The sequence below is a fragment of the Phodopus roborovskii genome, unplaced genomic scaffold (genome assembly GCF_943737965.1).
Source record: "Phodopus roborovskii unplaced genomic scaffold, PHOROB, whole genome shotgun sequence".
In the NCBI taxonomy this organism is placed as follows: Eukaryota; Metazoa; Chordata; class Mammalia; order Rodentia; family Cricetidae; genus Phodopus; species Phodopus roborovskii.
Genome location: NW_026125295.1, coordinates 24,457,087 through 24,472,433, shown reverse-complemented (window position 1 = coordinate 24,472,433; position 15,347 = coordinate 24,457,087). Strand labels below are relative to the sequence as shown.

Genomic DNA, 15,347 nt, shown 5'->3' with positions numbered 1-15,347 from the left:
CACCCCAATTCCTGGCCAAGCGTTAGGAATGTGATCATATTTTCTTTTTGGTGAGCTGAGTAGATTTTAATAGTATATGCAAAGTAAAGCACCTTAAATGATACAGGAAAGAATAGTGTCATTTAAAAACACAGTTATGAAGGCCGATGGGTTGAGCAACATGCATAAACATGTAACAAGCAGTTCCCAGCTTTCTCAGAGCCAAGAACCCTCTTATTCTCTCTCCATAGGCCAGCGTTCAGAAAGATCAACTCCACTGAACTGCGTTCATTAAGCAATGATTCATCTTCTCCTTTAAAAAAAAAAAAAAAAAAGCCTGAAATGTTTTTGTCTATATAACTGCCAATGAGAACTTCCACAAAACCTGAGCTAACTTGTTGGTAATGGTGGATTCCAACCTTAAAAACAAAACCAAAGAAACTCACAGTCTAATTGCATGTTTATATGTTTCCATTGAGGCTTTTGGAAACTGAAGTTTTAAAAACTTTCGGGAAAACTCATATACATAGAAGAAAAGTCTGTAAGCATATTGCTGTTGGTGATTCCCTGTGACTGGCGGTATAGGTGGAGGGTGAGGCAGTTTGGCCTTTTGGATTCCGCTTGCTTGTGTTGACAGCCAGGTTTGTTGCTATAAGGCCTATCTCTGACCTTCAGCTTTGGTATCTAACATGCAACAAGTTTTAGTATTAATGCCTACCTCCTAGGTGTTTTTGTTTCTGTTTTTTAATAGAATTAAATAATGTGTGAAACATTTACAGTAGCACCTGGCATTGTAAGTGCTCCGTGATCTCCAGCAGGTGTGAGTGTTAATAGTGAAGGTTAACTTTAGGATGCTTGTTGTTGTCTGCAGTGATTTTCCACGGTGATCTGCTAGGACCATGTGGGACTTAGACCCAGGTCAGACTCCAGGGTCCACTTTCTCTCCTTGCTAATATGTTCTGGGAGGTGTCTTGATCAGGTGTTGTCAACAGCTTGTTACTAGTGAAATTCAGCTCTGGCTTTAAGTTTCTTAGCTTGTGAATAGCTCCTTACCAATACCAGGGCATTTACAAATAGTCACATTTCTCTCATATTGGAGTCAACTGTTTCTCCAGAAGCAAACAGATTTCCTCAAATTGTTATTAATAACTAAACTATCACAGCAATAGTCTAAAAGTTACGTAATCAGCTAGTCCTTCAAAATTTTCCATCCTCTCTCATAACCAGGCTGTCTCAATGATCCTTCTGAGTATGAGGAACTATCTGGAAATTTCCAGAAATATCCCACCGTATCATAATTATCTGTAAGGTTTTCTTTACAGAAATTTCCTTTTCTAAAATAATTACATGTGGTGTTTCCTTTGTAATAATTTCCATCTCAATGCATTTAAAAAGGAAGAAAAGAGGAATCTAAGACTTTACATTTCTTCCATTTAAACTTTTGTCTGCTCATCTTTCCTGCACAGCTCCTATGCCTTGTCCAGAAAGCTATCTTTTGTTGAATAGCACATGATTTTGTTGCACTGCATGTGCTTTCTGATTGGGACTACGGGGCAGTTTAACACTGACTGTCCTCTTTCCTTTATAGGGCTTCAAGACAGCAACTAAAAAGACTAAAATCTTGCCTCTTTAAACCCACAGAAGTCATCCTCCACAAGTCAGCTCTCTCAGCCCTGCCAGTTTATAGCCGACATTGCCCCTCATCATGACAGTCCTCTGTTCTAATTCAGTCTTCCTTTTTAAAAAAAATTATTCGTAATCTATGTGCATTCATATTTTGCCTGTGTATTAGGGTACTGGATCCCTTGATACTGGAGTTACAGGTAATTGTGAGCTGCCATGTGAGTGCTTGGAATTGAACGCAGGTCCTCTGGAAGAGCAGCCAGTGCTCTTAAGCACTGAGCTATCACCCCAGTCTTCCTTTCTGACTGGCTGCTTATTTCTTTTCCTTCAAGCCTTTCAGACTATCCCCATCTCTATCATTTTCTGTCATCTATACCACATCCCTGATTGGCTGTGGGGATGTGATGCTGTGTTGATATGGACCACAGTCTCTGTTGAGGCATTTAGAGTTGAGGTGTCATCTTTGAGTACCTAACAGAGAAATGTGTAGGTATGCACATCCTAAATAATGTGACCCTAACCTACAGGAGGTTATTCTTGTTCCATCCAGAGTGGGAATTGAGAGTTGAGTACTTGCTACCCAGACCCACCCTAATTGTTAGTGGGAATGGGATAGTTCAAAGAAACCCCAAATCAGGCTTTTCACACAAGACTGATGAGCTGTTGATCCCTCCCCTTAAAAAAGGGAGGGAAGGCAAGGTGGTGGTGTAAGCCTTTATTCCCAGGGAGGCAGAGGCAGGTAGCCCTCTGTATGTTCAAGGCCATCCTGATCTACAAGTTCCAGGACAGCCAGAAACCTTGTTTGGAAAAAAAAAAAGGGGGGGGTGGGATAGAGTCTGAATCTGATCAATCCTCTAACCCTAGACCACCAATTTACAGGACACCTCTGTGGCAGGAACCCACAACTTTATTTTTAATAGCAATAGCAAGGATCAAAGAGGGGAAGTGTGTGGGGTAAATGGAATTCAATGTGCTGTGAGATGAACTTTGTGGAACTTACTTGGGATTGTGCTTGTTTGTTTAATGACCTAATTGGACAAATTCATATATTGCCTATGAGATGTGGTAGCATTTGGCAGTATGATCCTACAACTATACATATTTCCAATAATCTACAGTTTAAAACCTTTTTTGTATTTGTTATTGTAAGAAATATTTCAAGCTTACAAAAGAGTGGCAAGGATGCTGGCAGGTGTTTTCCTGCTCTCTCCTTCCTCCCTCCTCTCTCTCTCCCTCTCCCTTTCCCCTCTCTCCCTCCATTCTGAATCACTTGAAAGTTTAAGGCATTATTCTCTTTTAGCCCTACATAATTCACAATTTCTTTCCTAAGACAAAACCTTTTCTCTTAGAATTTGTGTCTTTTAGAGAACCATACTCAAGAGTCAGAAATAAAAAGATTTGAGGTATGAAAACCAGGCTTAGTGGCATATAGCTTTAATCCTAGGATTTAGGAGTCAGAAGCAGGTGAATCTCTGTGAGTTCAAAGCCAGTCTGATTTACATATTGAGTTTCGTAACAGCCAGAGCTAGAGACCCTACCTTGAAAACAACAAAAAGATATAAAGTATGAGATTTCCTTTGAAATAATGGAGGAATTATCATGAAAGAAGGGGAACATTTGATAAGCCCTTTTGCTTCGATATATGTTCAAGATTTTCAAAGCAAAGTTTTAAAAGGTTATGTTTGTGAAAGATTCTTAAATGGTGTAAAATACTTGTGCTGTGTTATCAGATAGGAAATATACAATGTGTCTACAAAACATTAAAATGTTTACTGAGTGCAGATAAAAGATGAAAATGATAGGTGCAAAACATTAATATTCTAATGATTTCATAGTATGTATATTATAGTTTTATATGAAAACATGGTAAAATTAGAAGATATCCTCTGATGGAAGCTATCCTCTGATTTCCACATGTCTGCCATAGCATCTGGACTATGTGCATCTAAGTGCATGCATCACACACACAGTTTTAAAGATTTTATTAGAAATAAAACATATTGGCTCAATCTGGCCAATTGGTCCTCAAAACAGATTATAATTTACAAAACAGAATCACCATCCATGCATGTAATCTCAGTACTCTGGAGGCTAAGACAGGAGGCCACGAGTTTAAATCCAGCCTGGGCTTTAAAGCGAAACCCTATTTCAATAAAGGAAGGAAGGAAGGGAGAGAGGGCAGATCTTCAATTCTGAATCTAACCTGTGACCTATTTTTGTATGGCCTGAGAATAATTTTGTATTTTTAAGCTTAAACAATATTTTGTGGAAATTTGCTTTCTTCTTGTTCTTCTTCTTCTTCTTTTTTTGTTTTAGTTTTTTGAGACAGGGTTTCTTTGTGTAGCTCTGGAGCCTGTCCTTGGAACTAGCTGTTATAGACCAGCTGTTATAGACCTTGGAACTAGCTGTTATAGATCTCAGACTCACAGAGATCCACCTGCCTCTGCCTCCAGAGTGCTGGGATTAAAGGTGGGCGCCACCACTGCCCATCTGTTTTCTTTTTTGTACTCAGCTTTGCTTCAGCTCACTGTTTCTGTTTTTTTTTTTTTTGTTTGTTTGTTTGTTTTTTTTGTTTTTTTGAGATAGGGTCTCACTGTAACCCTGGCTGGCCTGGAACTCACTATGAAGACCAAACTGGCCTTGAACTTTCAGAGTTCTGTCTACCTCTGCCTCTGAAAACTACCTCTGGAATGCTGGGATTAAAGGTGGATAGCACCATGCCCAGCTTACCATCCCCCCATCCCCCCCCCAAAAAAAACTGATTCAGAGTTCCTTGTGGATCCAATAGATGAGCCAAAGGAGCCACTCATACTACATTTCCAATCAGGTTGGTATTTTACCTTCTGAGAAATCAGTAGATAATCCTGAAGTAGGCCATTCCTGGCTAACACATAAGAAAGTCCCTCTACTTTAACCCTCCTAGGGGAAGAAACTTGAAGAAACCCAATGTGAACGCCTGTGTTCCCTCTCAAGCTACCTTATAAAACTTGGCTCTTCTGCTAGGCCTAAAGCAGCCCCCCCCTTTTTTTTTTATAGATCAGGTGCTCTCTGATTAACAGGTCTTTAAAGAAAGTCAACTCTATCTTTAAAATCAATTTGTTGAAGTTTTGTTTATTTCTTTATTTTGGCATTTCTGGGGCCTGAACCTGAGGCCTTATGTACAATAGACAAACACTCTACCCCATTTTCCTAATAAAAAATTTTACTTGGCATTACAAAAAAGCCTCAGCTATTTTCTATCTGACCTTTTATAGACAAAAGGGCTAAGCTTCCCCATTAACTGGAAACAATTGGTTTAGTAGAAGGAACATTATACTAGGAGCCAAATATGAGTTTACATTTGACTCCCCGCACAACCTCCAGAAGGTACAATTTCTCTGACCAGTTCCTTCAGTGAGAGAAAAAGGACGGTGCCTGGGGCACATCAAGTCTGGTTTGAATTTCTGTCGGTGGCAGGCAAGGAAGACAGCATGCTCAGTGTTCCCATGCCACCCTGTCCTGGTTCTTCTGCAGACAATCAGAGTATCCCCTGGGGATGGTCAAGGGGCACAGAGACCACACAGGATGCTGAAGAAGACGACGAAGGGAGGGAAGAGGGCAGAGAAGAAAGGAGGGAGAGGAAGAGGAAGAGGAAGGAGGAAGCCAAATCAGAGAAGCATGGATTTGGGAAAGGGAAGTTCTTGGTTCTGCAGCTTATAGCAAGTATTCTGGGTAGTGTTAGCCATGGTAGCACCATTTTTTAAAGCTCCCATTTTGATTAAAAATGACAATTCTCAGAACTAAGGTAACTTGCTTTTCTAGTTTTTTACCCTCCCTATCCTACCAACCCCTAGTAAAGGCTGACCACCATGGGAGAGTTTATTGCTCACCAACATCCTACCCACTACTCACTTTATTTCTCTAGCTACCCTAGCATTGCCTGACCATGGGCCTAAAGAGGGATACTACCCCTCCCTTCCCCATTTCTGCCCTAGTACTATCCAGCCTATAAGTGGAAAACAGGTATCCTTAGACCACAGATGTCCCTCTAGATCTTTCCCCAAATAAACCTGTGCTGTCCTGAGTCACAGGTCCCGCCAACCTGCTGTCCTTTCTCAGACCTTGCAGGTAGGAGCTCCAGTGTGTTCTCTGTAGACGTCCAACAGCACTTGGGCACAGCATGTCCTAAAAGGCCTCTCATTTTGTCTAAACTTGGGTGGCGATCTAATAGAACAATAGGGAAGGGGGTCTTTTCATGCATCCCGAGCCTTAGGATGGAACTGGAGATTTTGTAAGGCTCCAAGAAATATCACATCCAAGGAGATCCATCAGTGGACATTGCCCAGTCGGCTACGTGGTGCAATTAAGTAACAAGGTCAACGAGATGTCCAGCGTCCACTAGAATGGCATAGAGCTTTGTCTCTGTGCAGCTGGCCTGAGGCTCACGCCCAAGACTTTTTTTCCGTACAGCAAACCCTCTCCACGTTTCCCCTTGTGCCCTGTACCCCTGGCTTCAGAGTGGGACAAAGCAGCCTCCCCCACACCATTGTCCCTGCTGCTTGCTGGCTGCTCCCGTTGTTCCCACTTTCTGACCTTCTGCACCCCCACCCGCCGCGTCGGTCACTGCCCTCTCAGTCCGCGCCACCCCATTCCCGTTTTGCTTCCCAGAGGACGCCCTCTTCTCTCCACTTCCTGGTACCCGGCATTCTTTGAAGTATCCATGGCATAGTTCCTCCCTGCCCCAGCTAGAGATCCTCCTTTCCCCTTTCCCAGTTCTAGAACTAAAGAAAAAGGGGGTGGGGGTGGGGGTGGGGGTGGGGTGGGGATTACAAGGGCACTGCCCTTCTGGGATTTAACCACATTCTCAGCTGGTGGCTTTTGTTTCCTCATCTCACTGGTTTGTAAGGCCCTCAGGCGGGCACTCAGCAGCAAGCTCAGTGCTGGGGAGAATGGGAGGCAGCGCAGTGAGGCTTTAATTAGAGCAAGGCCTCAGACCTGGTGAGGGATTTTAGTGTGCAGAAGGAAAAGAAATTTCAAAATACCCATTTGGTAGCAATGAGCGAGGGTAAAAAAGATGGTTATTTTATTATGGAAAGCAAACAAACAATGAAAGCCTCCATGTGTTCACGAATACAGAATATTTGTACTGGCTTTTTTTTTTTTTTTTTTTTTTTTTTAAGCAATACTAGAAAACAAATTCCCTCTGCCGGCCAAACAGAATGAGAGTGGACACAAATACTGGTCTCCAACCCTTAGCAGAAAGGGCCTCGGAAGCAAAGACAACATTAAATGAAAGATGCAGAATCAGCTATAAGACCAAAGAACAATTTTCTGGTCACTGAGATGTGTAGGCCACAGCGGTGATGTGCTGGGCTCACCTAACAAAGACGTATGATTTAGCAACTGGGTTCTATTTACCTGCTGACCAGAAAGCTTTCTGCAGATGGTCAGGAGCCAGGCCTCCCTGTCCCTTGCTGTCAGCAAGGTGAAAAGGCAAAAGCATCTTGCCTGCATCACAAATTCAAATTTTTGCATTCAAGGGCTCCTCAGCCTAACATCTGCTCATGAATTCGAAAGTGGCAGCCGTTATTGAGGTCACCTGGCAATGTAGGCAGACCAGCTTGGAGAAGGGTAGCCAGGCATACGGTGGCTTATTAGGAGCCAAACGCATCTTAGTAAGGTGGTGAGAGAAAAGACTCAGAGTCCAAGCAAAGACCTGTCCTTGACATTGGCTGATCTGCCTGTAAACTGAAGAATGGGTTCAGGGAAAAGTAACAAAGGTTTCTTTTCTGCAAAAGGAATGATACATAATTGTGCCTATCCATATCATTATTTAGCCTTGTGTGGGACCTGAACAGAATCTCATGGGGGCCCTGTCAAAGTCCATTTTGCCTGTCTGATGACAGTGTCTGTTACCTAGTAAATGCTCAACAAGTACACCAAGAGGTGAACCAAATTGCTGAAGCATCTCTTCCGGCCACCCTTGGCAGGCAGTCGTCTACAACGAAGGACTAGAACAAGCTTGTCCTGCAGGAGGAAGTTTCACAAAACCAATGATGTCTGAGGAACCAGCCAGACCACCTCTGTGATACTATGTAGTCTGTTAAGTTAGGGATTGGTTTTTAAAAAGTGCTTCTAGAATGTTCAGAAGGCTTTTAAGAACCGTATAGTGCTTAACGTGTGTGTATAACAGATCATCCCTGTTCTCTGGTCTTCATCTGCAGACTAACCTGACAGGCATAGAAAAGTACTGGCTTTTAAGACCTTTCTTAACCCTATTACTATGATAGATAGACAGGCAGGCAGGCAGACAGACAGACAGACAGACGGACGGATGGAGAGAGAGAAAGGCCTTTCCAAGCCAGGGCGGGAGAGTGTGTTAGGCTTTTCCAGACAAAGGCTGTTTACTGGCCAATTGAAAATGCAGACCCTTGGAGCATTTTGCCTTTGGGAAAGAAGAAGAAGGGAAGGAAGAAAAGAAGGGAGGAAGGAAGGAAAGGTAGAAAGAAAGAAATGGAAGGACGTCTCAGTGTTTTGCTATGAGCTTAAATCCTGGAGTCCTTATGAAAAGCAAAACAAGATACTTTCCAGAACATTCCTTGCTCCAAGAGGCTGTTACTGAGTTGATATTGGGTCTATGCCAGTGTTGCATCACTACTTGGTATGCAGTGCCAAGAGTTTCACTCTACCTCCCCAGGTAGATTTGGGGTGCTGCTGGGGTCAGAGGCAGCCTTATCTGGTGTCTGACAGGGGCCTGGGCTGCTTTCCCATCAGGAGCTCCCTATGAGCTCCCTATGGCAGGAGCAGCCATGAGGCTGTGAAGCCTAGCTTCAAGGCTGAAGGGTCCACAAAGACATGGCTACAGTTTGTGCTTGCACAGTTTGATGTATGGCATGGGTCCAGCAGCTCCTTGCCTGCTGCATCCTTAACGTGCAGGTCTCCACTCCAGTGCACATCCCCAGGAAGGCTTTCCCAAACCACCCATTCCAGTGGTTCTCCTACAGTATCACCCTTGCCTTGCTTTTTTTTTTTTTAACTTGTAGTTCTTTATATGTTTTTGAGACAGGGGCGCTTGCCCAGGCTAGCCCAGTACTGGAATTACAGGCTCCTGCCACTCCATCCAGCTATTTTTCCTTCTTGTTCTTGTGTTTGTTAGTTAGTTGCTTCCACGTTTGTTTTCCAAAGGTGTTTTCTAGACAATCTCCCCCCCCCCCCCTGTAAAGCAATTATGAGGCTCTAAGTCTAAGCCATGGCTGGCCTGCCAGTCTGGCTACAGGGGGTCCTCAGACTGGGTTAGATACAGATACACATCAGTGTCAAAGCAAGAGATGAAGCCTTACACTGCCACTGAGTTAAAGCTTGGAAAAACATTTTTCTATTCCCCAAAGAAAAACAAGAGCTGAGAATTTTATACCATAAATCATTCAGGCAGAAAACCACACATTTGTCCATTTCATTTTGGTAAGAACAAAGCAGTTGTTTGCACATTCTCCTGCCGCACCTGCTCTGGCCTGCCCAGCGCAAACACCTCAGCCAAAAAGTGTAAATGGGTTGAGCCTACCTAGTCCACTAGAAAGTAAGTGCACTTTCCCTCATTTCAGCTAATCTAGGAAATCCAATAATAATTGTAAATGGGTAAGTTTAGAAAAGCTTTATGCCTTGCGAACATCGCTCTAAGCAACACACAACAAAGTACTAAATAATAATTATTCTTCCATTCACTGGGCTATTTATTAGCTTGATAATGGTGCAGTGTATTTCCCAACAGTCTTATTTGGTTTTCTGGCTCTATGAATGATATTTTAAATTCTTTTAGGCATGGCCGAGAGCAACACAAATGAATAATGTCATTAAAAAAATCATTAGATATGAAAATCTACGAGATGATGAAATCTCACTTGAGTAGAAAACAAAAGGGCCAACGTTCTATGAGCGTGGGCTCTCTCAGGCATTCATTCATGCTAAAACAACAACTGCGTTTCATCCATCTAAACTTGTAATTAGGATTCAAATTCATTTAAAATGATTAATTTGTACTGGCCTACCAAGATGGAAGACATTCTGTTAGGATCTTTCTGAACAGCAAGGGTTTTAACTACAAATGCTGAGCTCACAGTTTGCCCAAGAGCGAGTGACAATTAGCCCCATCCTTCTGAAACTGTTAATGTTGCTGGTCCTAAAATAAATGTCCATTCTGAATCAGGTTTCCGACATTTCCCTTTGGTCTGCAATCTGATGGAGACTATATTCAAAATGTACTTAGTCATTTTAAGTCACAGGCAAGAAGCAAAATGGCTCCCAAGCAGATTTACAAAAAAAAAAAAAAAAAAAGTGTTGCAGGAAGACAGGCTATTTCGTGGCAAGCCCAGAGAGCAGATCACCACATGAATCATGTTTTAATATAACTGAGCCACAGAATGAGTCCAAGCAGGATAATTTAGTTGGCCTCAAAACAACACAATAAACAGCAACTACTCTTTAACCCATAGAGATTTGACTGTGCAGATCACACTGTAGGAAGTGAAACAGACTGCTAGAAATAAGCAACTATTTACATATACAGTTCTGAACCTCAAACTTCTCCACCTGGGAGCACCTCCCCAAGGAGGTTGCTGGTCTGGCAACAGCCACAAACACCTCCCATGAGGGCTCAACGTGCACTTGTCATGGGGAAGGAAGGCTTGGGTTTGGGCTCTGATCTGGGAGGTTACCATGGAGGGCTGAGGAGGATGGAAGCAGAAGCATTGGCTGATTCTTAGAATTTCTACAATGGCTTTTGTTTCGGAGGCACTGGTGAGCTCATGAGCATCAAAATACACCTTTCTCCCCAAACCTTGACCTGTGTCCTAGAGCGCATGGAGAACCTTAATTTACAATGTCCTGAGCACAAAGGGGACAGAGAAAAGCTGTCACTGAGCAAGCCTCTGTAGATTTAGAAATGCAACCGAGATGTTAAGGTTTGAAGACTGCATTAAAAAAAAAAAAAAAAAAAAAAAAGAGTGTCTAAAGCCAGTTCAAATTCTGCGTGAGAAGACATAAAACTATAAGACTCTCACTTGGCAAGGGTCTCCTCCTTTTCTAATACATTCTTGTGCATATCTATTACTGCATTTTTAAATACGAGTTGGTTACCAAGGAAACAGGTTCTGGTCCAGTGTTAATTTGAAACTAAAATATTTTTGAGGGGTTAGGCTCAAAGGGAAGAGCTCATGAAATGATTCTGAAAAATGCCAGGATTTGGTACATGGAGAGCCCCAACTGTATTTCTGCAATGAGCCATTCTAGGGGCTCAGCTTCATTTAATGGAGCTCAATTTCTGCACAGAAGGCCATAGAAACATAGTATTTCTCCCTTTAAAAATGATGACTCCCCGCCCCCCAGCTATATGCACATACAAGTAGTGGATTTACCACTGTATATGACAAAAATATGATTTTGAAAGAATTGAACTTTTAATTTTCATATTTCACACAGTACAATTAAAAGTCCGCTTCTTAAAGATTAAGAATTTTTGATAGTTCCTATTGAGCTTATTTACGCTCTTTGAAATTAACTCAGAAACCCATTTGTTTTTAGTTTCAAGCTAAAACTGAACCAAATCACCAGACTTTTCAAAAAATTCTTTTGTCTAGTGGCGCCACACCTATCATACAACTGAATTTCTTTGAAAAAGAAATCATCTCACTTTTTACAGCAAAATCATTTTTTAAGTTCATGCTTATGTTTATGTAATATTTGGATTCGAGAGGCTGTCCAGTTTAATGCCATCCCCAACATATTACAAGTATCTTAGTTTTAATTTTAAAAGTCACATTTTAATGCATCTAATGTTTTTCCTGCATGGCTCAAAAACAAAAAAAAAAAAAAAAAAAGTCTATAAAGCATGCAAATTCCAACCTACCTGTACGCATCACTCAGAGCAGTGTTAGCATAAAAGACACTCGGCCATTTTTATGTGAGGCGATGGAGACCAACTGATTTCTCCGTCTTCTTGCTCACAAGTTTTTAGATTCGATTGCCACGCACACCAAAAATCATACGCAGAACAGCTTGAATGCACGTGATCACGAGGACTGGATTTATCAACAGCAAAACAGGGCTGAAAAAAGAAGTTTCTTATCCAAGGATTCTCTGAGGCTGCAACCAAGGAGGTGGTGTGTTCATTTTGTTTTTTTCTCCCTTGCTCCTTTGAGAGTTCAAAGCTCAGAGCTGACCACTGCAAAGGCCACTGTCACATTTGCTGAAAATCAAACCACAGATCCCAGCACTGAAAACACAAATCTATTGCTTGCACATGATGTAGTGCCTATGAGTTAAAAATAGAGTCCACTTTGCCTCCTACCTGCATAATAAACATGTAAGTTTCAAGTGTTTAATTTGATATTCACATTAATTAACAATACAACATACATTATTTAAAAGACAGCGAATGCAAGAAGAAAGGGGGAGACACCATCTGGTAGCAGAGTTTTGTTGTTCTTGTTTGGATTTTAGGGTTTTGTGGGATTTATTTGGCTTTGTTTAAAAAAAAAAAAAAAAGAAGACAGAATCTTAATTTGAATGTGATGAAAAGCAAAACCTCCAGAAGCAAATGAATCCGAAAAGAAAGGTGATGTCGAAATAACGAAGGTTGTAATGAGGCAAAGCAAGTCTTCGCTACCAGACGATAAGGCGTAGAAAGCATTTACATACTCACATCTGAAATACTAGGCAACATGTAATGAATTCTACACAGCACGCACACACAGCACAGCACAGCTAATCCTGCCTGCCATCTTAGGCTCACACAGGCAAGATACGTTCTGCATGCAGCACAGGAGCAAGCGAGCATGAGGGGAGGAGGAGGAGGCAAGGAACAGCTCACCTTAAATGCGGTATCTGATTAATGTTGTAAGTGACATTGCATATCAGCCTCAGAGTCTTGGCTCAACTGGGTAGGAGGGAACAAAGAAAAATGTCATCAACTGGTGATGCAAGATGAGCCCAATCACTAACCACTGTTTAGCAAACTCCAAATTCTGCAACCAGGCAGTAGAAGGCATTTCATGCACTTAAGCAGAGCGGCTGCACAATGAATAGTTCCTTCTGCATCTGAAAATCAAACAGTCCTTTTGCTAAGGAAGAAAATCAGCTGGAACGAATACTGTCAAATCCTCTTCTTGGAGAGAGCTTGCAATACAGTATGTATCTGCTTGGGGATGCATTTTATAGACTGTTAATTTCATAGAATTAGTAGCAGTAGCAGCAGCAGCAGCACAAAAAAAGAAAAAAAAAAATCCAAACCTGCTAAGCTACTGCCAAGTGAAGACAAATTGTGAAAAAAAAGGAATAGCATTTGTAGATTGTTTTTTTCCAAACCCTAAGGTGCCGGCAGGCTTGTAGAAGAATGCATGATCAGTTGTCTGTATCCGTTCTATAACCTTTAACCACAGGCAGTGTTAATGTATCCGGCTAAATGTATCTGCAGTACAGAATGGCAGACACCGCTGCAGACAGAACTGTATGAAAGATGGAAGTGAATTCTCTTACAGTTAGAAGCCAAAGAAAATCAGTATAGAAAAAGAAATTGATGTCAGGTTCCTTAGGGTGTACAGCTGGCCTTCGTAAACAATTAAAGCTATCTTTAGGATGTTGACCTAAATAATAGTAAGATTCACAGCAGCATACTGAAGGTGTTCCAAACATAGCAAATGCAGAGTGATTTGTCTTCCCCCTCCCCCTCCAAAGCCAACAAGCCAGTTACAGGAATACCAAAGGCAACGGACAGTCCACACTGGAGGGAGACGGTGTGTGCTGAGAGGCAATGTCCCTTTGTTTTTACTTTGAGGTTTACTGGAGCTACACTTGCACCATAGCATTGACGTTAGGAGGTCAGGGCTGATGCGGAGTTGCTATCCATTTTATGAATGACATGTTCCCTGAAAATTAAACCTCGTCTGCTCAGATACCAAATTTTATGCCTTCTTCAGTGTCACCTCCCCCGCTGCTCAGGATTGATGGGACCTAGTTTGACTGTGTGTAATAAACTGGGATGGCTTTCTGTAGACTAAAATCCATAACTATGAGAAGCTATATTTTAATTTTAAGAAGCCTGCAACGATTCATAGGCACAGACCCTTTCATCCCTTGCTCTCTCTCACGCACATACACATGCATGCACATACATTCACGCGCGCGCGCGCGCACACACACACACACACACACACACACACACACACACACTCGGAGCTCAAATTGCAACAAAAACGTTTAACGTGAGGAACAAACACTGTTAAAGGGCTGCTTATCCAGGATTTTAAAGAAATGCCTCATAAGCAAATACCATTTTGCTACAAAGCCAGTGTGACTATGTCCTCCAAGGAGGAAAACAGGGTAGCTTGGTAGATTTTTGTTGTTGTTGTTAAGATCTTACCAGCAGATTAAAAACAGAAAACGAACAAAAAACAAACAAACAAACAACAACAACAAAAACCTTAATTTTGAGACAACAAAACAGATTCTTTTCTACAAAGAAACCCTACCCACTCCCACCCTCACAGCCCAGATATAAGCTAGCATTTTTATGAAACGCTCTGAGGTTATTTTTAAATATGTAATCTTTACATTTTTCTTTCCACCTCTCACAGTCTTTAATTGCCTATTACATCACCAAATATGCTAATGTTAATTAATTTTAACAATGCAATGATGAATTTGATGTTTTCTTGGTTTGCCAGTTTTCTACCGACGCTACCCTCTGTTTGAGCTGCCTGACAATAATAAGGTTAGCAAAGCACTCTCGTGCCCTGGAAATGGCTTAGAGGAGAAAATCCATTTGAAAATTTCAGCTTAGGCAGTACGCTGCACAACTGGATCGTTTCTAGTTAGAATTCTGTCTTCTCCCTTGGAACGGAAAAGATTTGCGGCTGGCTGTGTCTGAAGCATCCCTGCCTATCTCATCTAGCTCATAGGCAGTATTCTGTCAGTGGGGTAGGCTGTCAGGATTGTGGGTCCTACCTGATCCACAGCACGTCGTCATCTTGTTGAAGCACACTTCTCTCTCACAAATGCTCCACAAACGAATGTGGCTTTAATGAAGACAGTAGCTCCAGTGCTACTAACACCAGTGATGGAGCCCTCTTCCCCACCCCCACATCATGGCTCTCTAAGCTCTGGCTAACAACATTGACGGCGGCAGAAAATTAGAACGGAGTGTCCTTGTGCTAATTCCTTCTTTACCAAGGGGGCCTAGAATTGGACAGTTATGTGGAGTTACAAGCACCAAGTTAACTACCGTCTGGTCACCTGTAAAGTGGGGGTCCTTCAAGAAGACTCGAAGAAGGTTGAAGGAAACGCCTTTGGCATGCGACACTCCGTATCTGTTGAGATAGTCCCCGTGAATGACATCGCAAAGCTAGACGTTCACGTTACACAGGTGCAAAGTATTAGGAAGATACGGAATCAGTGGTGACAATACCCAGACAAGTCAGTGCCTCCTCTGTCTGGGACAATAAATGAAAGTGACAACAGTCGTCCATCTCAAGCCCCCAGAGATGAGTGAATGGTGTTATATATCACTTTATAGCAGTGGTTTTCAACCTTCCTAAAGCTGTGACCCTTCAATATAGTCCCTCATGTTGTGTTAACCCCCAACCGTAAAATTATTTTCCTTGCTACTCTATAACTGTAATTTTGTTACTGTTATGAATCGTGATATAAATATCTGACATGCAAGATATCTGATGAGCGATCCTGTGAAAGGGTTGTTTGACCCCCCAAAGGGGGCA

At 42.1% G+C, this 15,347-nt stretch overlaps 1 protein-coding gene across 11 annotated transcripts in view; it reads right to left on the bottom strand.

The window, feature by feature from the left end:
• Positions 1 to 15,347, bottom strand: part of Zbtb38 (zinc finger and BTB domain containing 38) — a 69,843-nt gene that overhangs the window by 37,331 nt on the left and 17,165 nt on the right. Inside the window, exons 1-3 of one of the 11 annotated variants that reach the window (XM_051206684.1) lie at positions 14,578 to 14,766; positions 12,446 to 12,511; positions 11,483 to 11,923 (exon numbers count right to left, since the gene is read on the bottom strand). The exons of 1 other annotated variant lie outside the window; for it this stretch is intronic. The gene's annotated coding sequence lies outside the window, so the exon portion shown is untranslated. Of the gene's footprint in view, positions 1 to 11,482; positions 11,924 to 12,445; positions 12,512 to 14,577; positions 14,767 to 15,347 lie in introns of those variants that run through there. 9 more of the 11 variants (XM_051206702.1, XM_051206726.1, XM_051206735.1 and 6 more) reach the window with 9 other exon arrangements.